The sequence below is a fragment of the Schistocerca nitens genome, chromosome 12, assembly GCF_023898315.1.
Source record: "Schistocerca nitens isolate TAMUIC-IGC-003100 chromosome 12, iqSchNite1.1, whole genome shotgun sequence".
NCBI classification, from domain to species: domain Eukaryota; kingdom Metazoa; phylum Arthropoda; class Insecta; order Orthoptera; family Acrididae; genus Schistocerca; species Schistocerca nitens.
Window position 1 is genome coordinate 113,773,039 of NC_064625.1, and position 10,225 is coordinate 113,783,263.

Sequence of the window (10,225 nt, forward strand, 5' to 3'; positions counted from 1 at the left end):
TATAACATTTCAGACGATGGGAGCTGTTACCTTAATATCCTTTCGATTTGGGTTTTCTGTCATTTATCTAATTTTGTCAAGTGAATGTCTAAATAGCTCCTTCACTACAGTATACGTAAATCTTTTCCTAATGGTCTCAATATTAAGGTAGCATTCCTATTTTCAACCTTTATGTCTGTTTTGTGCACATGATACAGCTTGTTGGATATATGGGTGACGCCTTTCACTGGTTGGATGACATTATGTTCAGGTCGGGGATATGGAAGCGGAAATCAGCTCCTATATCGTTACATCCCACGGACTAGCCTGATGTGTGAAGCGTCATGAGAATTAATGTCTGCTATACTTCTCTTTTACCACTATCAGATCTTCCATTATTCGACGTTAACAGGTGGTGCTTTCGTGATGTTGTTGCATGTGGGCCAGGAGGGTCAAACTGTAATGCATTCAGAAAGACGAATGGATAAATTTTGCCTAGTGGCGGATATTTCATGCGATGTAGCAGTACTATCACGAAAATGAGAGAAGTAATGAAGAAAATAAGGTTTAGTAACACCTGTATCTGTATAGAGTGGGAAGAGATCGCAAAAGGGCAGTGTGTCCAAAAAGGGAGTGGCATTTCACAGCCGCCATTTCCGCGAAGCCGAATCTCGTTACTCGGTATATTGTGTCGGGAGATGCGCAGTTACACACACACACACACACACACACACACACACACAGTTATCAGCATGTACAGTGGTCGGAAGAGCAGCCAACCAGCGCCAGCATGCTAAATTGTAGTTATCATTAGGGTTCCATTCCGAGCCGAAAGGTTGGCAGCGCCGGCGCTGGGGATGGCCCGTCCGCTAGGCTGGCGAGGAGAGAACTCATTTCGCGCGGATTACCACGCGAAGGGCTGCCAACTGCTCGCTCTTCATTTCCCACACCACCACCACCGGCCATGCCACCGCAGCATTCGCGCCAGTACTGCTTCTGCCGCTGCTGCTCTTGCTACCGCAGCAGAAAATCCGATGTGCTCTGGGATTCCCCCTCTCCAGGGTGCCACTGCTACTGTGTCCAGATACAGCGGCACCTCGGCGTCTGCAGACCACAGGACTTTTTGCTCCAGCTAATGGGCTTTCCGTTTCTTTCCGGTCGTTTTCTTGTGGAAAACGGAAAGAAGGAAATGAGAACTAGATCTGAGGTGTGAATCTTGTTAAGGGTGGTGCCAGATCCTGTCACAAGGTGTGTGTAATAATTACGGACAGTGATTCATTTAGATGTATTCAGTTAGTAACAGGCTTCAGACACTACTGTTTAATTACCACCATGCTGATTCCTAAACAGAATAGGACAGGATCTGGCAGAAACAGTCTACCATTTTACTGTAGGTCCTACAGGAATACTACATAGGGAATGTAACTGACAAGGATGGTAATTGATTAATGCCCTTGTATGACACAGTATCACAAGTCTGTCTCTCTCTTTCTCTCTCTCCCTCCTATGAGATATAGAATCATCATACTTCGTGATGCAGTGGCGGAGCCGACGAACCCAACTGCGCATTAATTGAACCAGCATCTAATGTGGAATTGCCTGTACATCACGATTGATGCTTTACCTCAGAATCTCTTACAGGGGCGCACGTGATGCAAACACTCGTCTTTTGAAGTGTCCCACAGAAAGATATCGCAAGCACTCTGATCAGGGCATCTGGCTGCTCACGGAATGTCCAATCAACGAAACATGATTCAGGTTGTGAACACAGTATGGAAAGTTTTTGGTGACATTTGTTTAATAGTCATTAGGCCGTGGTGATAGATAAGATTCTCTGGTTTACGTTTTGACTCCCAGTGCTGGAGACAATCTCAGACACTATAACAACTCAGAATGTTACAGTCTCAGGCAAACTCAACAAGCCGAACCGTTTTTACATAGCCAGGCAACAGATGGTTCGTGACGTCATGGCTCACAACTTGTCTGATTTCAGTCCTTCTTTTCTGTTAAAGCTGTTTTTTTTTGTGTCTTATTCATACATTGTACCATAGCAATGATTCTGTCCCGTTAAAACCATGGTGTTAGAGAAACGACTTTGTTGGTTCCCTAGTCGCTTTCCATGTTCTTCTACTGCTGATATGCCATGTACAAGGTATTTTATATACGCAAGCACCCAGAGAATTTCGAAAGCACAGAAACAACTTTAACAGAATAGGAGATATGTTGAAATTACACAAGATGTTTGCTTTAGTACTGAATAATGTTCCATAACAGACGTCTGCGCAACTCCACCATCTTAGGCAACGGTTTGATGACGTCACGAACAAACCGTTGCCTGGATACGTACAACCAAGTCCGGCTTGCTGGGCTTGTTTGAGACTATGACTGTTTTGTGAGTTCTTATAACCTGTGATCATGTCTCCAGCCATGGGTCTCTGCAGAAACTTTTCCAAGAGGGTGCAACATTCAACACTTGCATTTTAATACAACTGATTCGGTGAGTTTGAAAACTATATTTGAGAAGAATTGCACAAAAATTACTGTATCTCAAAATATTTATTTATCTTAGTATTAATATTTGAAATAATCACAAATATAAAAAAGCCAATGAAATATCTTAAAGTAAGAGACCAAAAGATCGAAATTGTTAAAGAATTCAAATATCTTGGTGAATGGATTAGCTGGAACGCCCTGGAGAAAAAAGCAATAGAATTAAGAAGAAACAAAGTTGAACTAGCCTTTCAGCTCACTAAAAATACTTATAATAAAAAGTCCCTCTCATGGAATTCAAAAATAAAACATTACAACACTGTCATTAAACCAGAAGCACTATATGCAGCTGAGACATTATCTATCACTAACCATGGCCCAATTGAAAGGCTAGAGATCAAAGAAAGAAAAATATTGAGAAAAATTTTAGGCCCCAAATTTCATAACGACAAACTAATTCATACCAAAAATGAAACACTCTACAAAACCACAGAAAAACTTTCGGATACAATGAGGAAAAGAAGAATTGAGTTTTATGGGCACACTCTCAGAATGAACCCAAATAGACTTACAAAAAGAATGTTTGACTACTTCAGGAATAAAAAATCCAAACCAAATTGGTTTATCCAAACAGAGAAAGACTTAAGAGAACTACACATCACAGAAAAAATGCTCACAGACAGGACCGCAAAAATGATAAGCAAAGACAGAAAAGAGGGATTCCAGCTCCAAAATAGGAAGAAAAGAACGATTGTCATCTCTGATGAGGAAAGAAAAGCAAGATCAGAAAGAATGAAGCAGTACTGGGCGAAAAGAAAGGCTCAGAACACACACAAGTGATTGATTCAACGTACCCCAAAGTTGGGTGAAACGAAGAAGAAGAAGAAGAAGAATATTTGAATAGTAGATGCAATTTACACCTTCATGCGAATACTGACGCCACCTTTTTGACTGAATGATCTGAATTTGCATTCTCTTATGGTTAAATCCAAGCCATGCAACAAGTTACAAAATAATGCTAGGAAATATTATTGTAAGTAATTTAATCATCTTCCCATAATGTTGGCTCGAAACTGAAATTTAAAAAATCTGAGTTCGGAAAAAAGTTCATAATGATGGGAGAAATACCGGTGGGTATCAGCGAAAATACCACACTAATGTTCTTGGAGGTGGAGAACCAGGGAAAAACTTCAAAAACGATTATTCAATATTGCTTGCTTGCTGAACTTCTCATTTGTTCACACCAATCCTCGCATTATGAAGGGGAAGGGCATTCTTTATGACCACCTTTTCAAGGTATCGTAATCTCGTCATGTACTTTATATTTAAAGATTTGTAAAAAAAGTATTTACAGTTTTTAATTATTTTGTACACCATATTCCATAGTTGTTTTAATTTTTCTAGTAAAACTTCGCCCCAAAAATTTGAGTCTTAGTAGTAAATGTGACTTTTCACAACAAATGTCGAATTGACGTTTAGAGTCTGATGAGCTGTCTTACAAATCTGTATATCTTTAAAAAGTATGTTGCAAACAAAAGTCAACGACAATTAACAACATTGGTATCTTTAAAATTTTTTGTGACTGTCATAAAGTACCGCTCCCATTCTTGTAAGCATTACAGAAAATGCATTGGTACCCCAAAGATCACGCTAACAGATATTTTTAAATTCTGAACCATACTTATAAATGAGAAACTCTTTAAAAAGTATATTATTAACTATTAGAGACAAATTTATGTAATATAGAATCAAGAAAAAAGTAAATAAATACGTAACCTAAATAGATGAAATATGTAAATTAATATGCAATGAAGCAAATGTATATAAGATCCAAAATTTTATTTTATTTATTTTATTTTTATTTGTGTATTTTTATTTTATTTATTAGCCAAATATCTATTTTAAATCTTTAGTCCACTTCTGCTACGAAGTGCTGAAATACAAGTATCTCCTATTCAAGCATTAAACTCGCACTGGAACGGGATCCACAGTTAATTACAACACACTTTCCTAAATGTTATGTTGCCATACGCAGACTTCTGTCTGACAATACGTGTCTGTAAATAGAGATATATCGCTGAACTTTGCAACATGTCGACGTTGCATATTTATACAGAGGGATTGTACAATAATAATATTCTCAGGGAGTTCTACCGTTTCACCATGAAATAAGTGAGGTTTGACTATCCAGGGTCCTTGTTAAGCACATGTTGCCCAAGTTGTTACCACTTACTTCGGAGGCAGAGATACATCAGCTAGCTGCTGCTTCTAGTGTTGTGCACGATAAAGGCAGTTTAAGAAAACCCGCCCGCTTCTCGTGGTCGTGCGGTGGCGTTCTCGCTTCCCACGCCCGGGTTCCCGGGTTCGATTCCCGGCGGGGTCAGGGATTTTCTCTGCCTCGTGATGGCTGGGTGTTGTGTGATGTCCTTAGGTTAGTTAGGTTTAGGTAGTTCTAAGTTCTAGGGGACTGATGACCATAGATGTTAAGTCCCATAGTGCTCAGAGCCATTTTAAGAAAACCTACTTCGTTCCTGATATCAGTGTATTTACTTCTGAGAATTCATGTCTGTCTGTCTTTGCCACTCGCATGCAGTAAGTCTGGATAAAATAAATCAAGCGATTTCCCCGCCTTCAACAACTGTGGGGCCGCATCTGTGTATATCAGTACGATCCTCCCTTCCTTACCATCATCTCATGAGATGAAGTGTCCGCCCTCGATAGCTGAGCGATCAGCGCGACAGAATGTCAATCCTAAGGGCCCGGCTTCGATTCCCGGCTGGGTTGGACATTTCCTCCGCTCAAGGACTGGGTGTTGTGCTGTCCTAATCATCATCATTTCATCGCCATCGACGCGCAAGTCGCCGAAGTGGCGTCAAATCGAAAGACTTGCACCCGGCGAACGGTCTACCCGACGGGAGGCCCTAGTCACACTTTTTTTTTAGTAGAAATTTACATTGGTGCAACCTGCAACTGATATGGATTCCAGAATAGTTGATTAGTAATATACAGAGTTAGTCTCCAGTTATTCCCACGAAGAATAACTTCGAAAGTATGATAGGAGCTGAAACGTTTGTGGGACAAAATTTGCAACGGACAACGGGGACCATATTATGACCTTGGGTTTTTTGTTGCTAGGTGGGGTCACGTCACAGATATGAAGGTTAACTTTCTTTCTTTTTTAATGAGATGCTGTAGTTTGGTACTTATTTTCTGATAGCGGCTATCAAGACGAATCCAATGATGTGCACAGTAAGGTCTTTGAAGGTCAACGAAGGTCAGAAAGGTGACATGATCAAATAGGGGTCAATAAATCTATCCTCCTGAATCACACACCATACATTCAACGACCACGGTGTTTGGTGTGCAACTAGCTGCAACCAACATGGATTTTCAGTTGTCCAATAGTGCATGTTGTGCAAATTAACATGTCCATGGGTCGTGAATGTAGCCTTATCAGTGAATAAAATCAAATTAATAAATGTGTCATCCCTTTGAATCCGAAGTTGTGCCCATCGTCAGAATTAAATGCAACGAATACAATGCGTAACAGTTAATTCTTGGTTTAGTCTGATATGGTAAAGATGATATTTATGGTGATACAGAACACGAACAGATTCCGTTGCTATTTGACGCGAACTAGCACAAGAATCTCGAACCACAGTGTTAAGAGTACCAATTTCCGTTTTCTCGTTAATAACTTTCCTTTGCCGGATATGTTTCCGATGCGTTAAAGATCCAGTTGTCCTCAATTTATCACACAGATATTTAAATGTACGACGTGTAGGGTGAGCAGGTTGAGGATATCTTTCTGCGTATAAGTCTCTAGCTCTCACTAAATTTCGTTGGCATGCTCCATAAATGAGAACCATATCGATTTGTTCTTCGAAGGAATACATCATTCACGTTCGCTTGATTCGACGATCCTAGTCTTATGGTTCCTATTAGTGTTGTATTACGAAACCGTCGAATGGTTCAAAAATGGCTCTGAGCACTAGGGGACTTAACTTCTGAGATCATCAGCCCCCTAGAACTTAGAACTAGTTAAACCTAACTAACCTAAGGACATCACACACATCCATGCCCGAGGCAGGATTCGAACCTGCGACCGTGGCAGTAGCGCAGTTCCGGACTGTAGCGCCTAGAACCGCTCGGCCACCCCGGCCGGCCGTCGAATGGCGTTTACATGTCAGTGGCACGTTCGATTGATACGCCGTAGTCGGCGAATTTTTACTATTTGTACGATATACGAGAGAGCGTTGACAGAATGTGTGCTTCAGTAAGTGCCGATGTGATAAGGAATACCACTCAATACATAAGAAGAAGATTGTTGCACTGCATTGATACGAGTGGTCAACTTTTCGAACACCTTCCGTAAATTGATGTTCATGCCACATTTGTGACCTTCCTTGATCTTCGAGGACCTTACTGTTACGCACCATTGTATTCGTCTAGCTAGCCATAATGAGAAAATAAGTACCAAACTATAGCATTCCATTAAAAAAAAACAGAGCTGGCCTTCGTATCTCTGACGCGACCCCACCCAACAACAAAAAACCAACGTCATATTATGGTCCCTGTTGTCCCATGCAACATTTGTCCCATAAGCTTTTCAGCTACTATGATGCTTTTGAAGTTATTCCTGGTGACAATAGTTAGTGATCTACCGTATCTTCCTTCGTCGTCGGCGTTGTCGTTGTAACCGTGAGGCACCGTTATACCAAGTGGAAAGGCGCGTCGATCTTAGAGCATGAGATATGGTAACCGTAAGTCATTGACAACACACAACAGTCACGGTAGCACCTGATTACAGAATAGCTGCAGTAGCTAGGATCTACGAACTACCCCCTCTTGACCAGGTCCCCAAAACTTAACCCGTAACGAGATCCCTTCGAAGGAAATTGTGATAACGATCGTGTATAAAGGCTTCTCACACAAAAACTGCAGTTGACCGGCGTTGCCTGGTGAAACGTTGTTGTGATGGCTCGTATAAGGATGAGAAATGCGTACCATCACGTTTCCGACTTTGATGGAGGTCGGATTGTAACCTCTAGCGATTGCATTGCTGCTCGCGTTGGTCGAGATCCAATGACTGTTAGCAGAATATGGTATCGGTGGGTTCAGGAAGGTAATACGGAACGCCGTGCTGGATCCCAACGGCCTCGTATCACTAGCAGTCGAGATGTCAGGCATCTTATCCGCATGGCTGTAACGGATTGTGCAGCCACGTCTCGATCGCTGAGTCAACAGATGGGGACGTTTGCAAGACAACCACCATCTGCGCGAACAGTTCGACGACGTTTGCAGCACCATGGACTATCAGCTCGGAGACCATGGCTGCGATTACCCTTGACGCTGCATCACAGACAGGAGCGCCTGCGATAGTGTACTCAACGACGAACCTGGGTGCACGAATGGCAAAACGTCATTTTTTCGAATGAATCCAGGTTCTGTTTACAGCATCATGATGGTCGCATCCGTGTTTCGCGACATCGCGGTGAACGCACATTGGAAGCGTGTATCCGTCAGATACGACCAAACTGTCTTGTTTCTTCTGTTTTATTTAACGTAACTTTGTTCACAGTTTTATTTCGCATTCACCACTCATTCACACACTGACGTGGAGTATATGCGAGTGCCTGAACCCTAACTCCCAAGTTCCATCTAAACCCTTTGATAAACAGTTTTGGTTGCTCGACACCAACAGTCAATGATAATGATACAGTTTTTCTCCTTTTCATAAATTGGAGCACGCTCTCCGCGATATAATTAAAAAAAAAAAAAAACGGTCTCAATACCGCGTCCCTCGTGAGATGCGTATAGATTTATCCCGGAATTGACCGCCCTGTAGTTGTACTCAGTTTAATGACCACACTTCGCTATCCGCGATTTCGTGTAACTAAATGTCCTTTTGTTACTCTGATTGTATACCGTGTTATTTAAAACTCGCCCCTATATTTTTTCAGTACGCACAATTAGCACTTCTTTACTTGTTTATTTCTAAGAGTAAACGAAAAGAATGACGCCGTATTATCGGCTTCGTCGATGTATAGCAAAATACCTCAATATGCCCAATTTTACCTCTTCTTATAGGATCGGCTACCTTACTCATTAATTTACTACCAATAACCTAAACAGGTATCGCCGTTATATTTTAATTGTATTCAAAAGCATGTTATTAGTATTATGACCGACCAAATCGTAACAAATCGCGCTGCGTGCGTTCTTAACGATAGCTTTACACTCGCCCAGCCTTCATTCATGCAATATTATATATAAATATACAGACAGGACCGAAAGACCGATCTCTCTACCTTAACCAATAGAGGCAAATACGCTATTCAAGTTGCGTTACATCTATCTTGACTCGTATTGTTACAGTGACTCACCCTGCAGATAGGGCGATAAGGCCTGTGCTTCGTTTCCCGAATGAACAGATGCGTTCGGATAACTTAGGGGTGACCGTCTTTTTATACGTACTATCAGTTAAATCTTTGCGGCCCATATTTCTCTCTGGCAAGTGTAAAACTGCGGCTTGTTTGTTTACTGAAACGCTAGGACTCCTGTCAGTAGCATTCAGTACGCCCTCAGTGTTTTCTGGAGCCCACACTGTCACCTACTCTCTCAGTGCCTTTCTATTCGTGGCACTTCGCGGTTGCAGCAGACTGATTAACCCGCCTCTCCCGATTTTTAACTGGTGTCGAAACTTCCGCTGCGAAGCTGCCATACTGTCACCATTTTATGAAATATGTTTCAATCAGAAGCCGCGCGTGGCCGCTGTGGCCGAGCGGTTCTAGACGCTTCAGTCGGGAACCGCGCTCCTACTATGGCCGCAGGTTCGAATCCTGCCTCGGAGATGGATGTGTGTGATCTCCTTAGGTTAGTTAGGTTTAAGTAGTTCTAAGTTCTAGTGGACTGATGAACTCAGAAGTTAAGTCCCGTAGTGCTCAGAGCCACTTGAAACATTTGAAGAGAACCGCGACGCGTTTCGGTCCAAAACTCAATTGTAACTAAAATTGTATTCTTCCTGCTACACTCTACCCTGCCGGATTTTTTCCGCGCTGCATTGTCGTCAGATCTACCAATCAGTGAAAGTGATAGACGGTTTCTGCTGGGCCCTGTAAAATTCAAATATAATTTCCCAAGTGCTAGTTGTGAACCATGTCATGTGTTTCACTATCTACAAGATCAAAGAAGAAAGTTAATACACTACTGTGCAAAATACAGGGTGATTCAAAAAGAATACCACAACTTTAAAAATGTGTATTTAATGAAAGAAACATAATATAACCTTCTGTTATACATCATTACAAAGAGTATTTAAAAAGGTTTTTCTTCACTCAAAAACAAGTTCAGAGATGTTCAATATGGCCCCCTCCAGACACTCGAGCAATATCAACCCGATACTCCAATCGTTCCACACTCTCTGTAGCATATCAGGCGCAACAGTTTGGATAGCTGCTGTTATTTCTCGTTTCAAATCATCAATGGTGGCTGGGAGAGGTGGCCGAAACACCATATCCTTAACATACCCACATAAGAAAAAATCGCAGGGGGTAAGATCAGGGCTTCTTGGAGGCCAGTGATGAAGTGCTCTGTCACGGGCTGCCTGGCGGCCGATCCATCGCCTCGGGTAGTTGACGTTCAGGTAGTTACGGACAGATAAGTGCCAATTTGGTGGCGCTCCATCCTGCTGAAATATGAATTGTTGTGCTTCTTGTTCGAGCTGATGGAACAGCCAATTCTCTAACATCTCCAG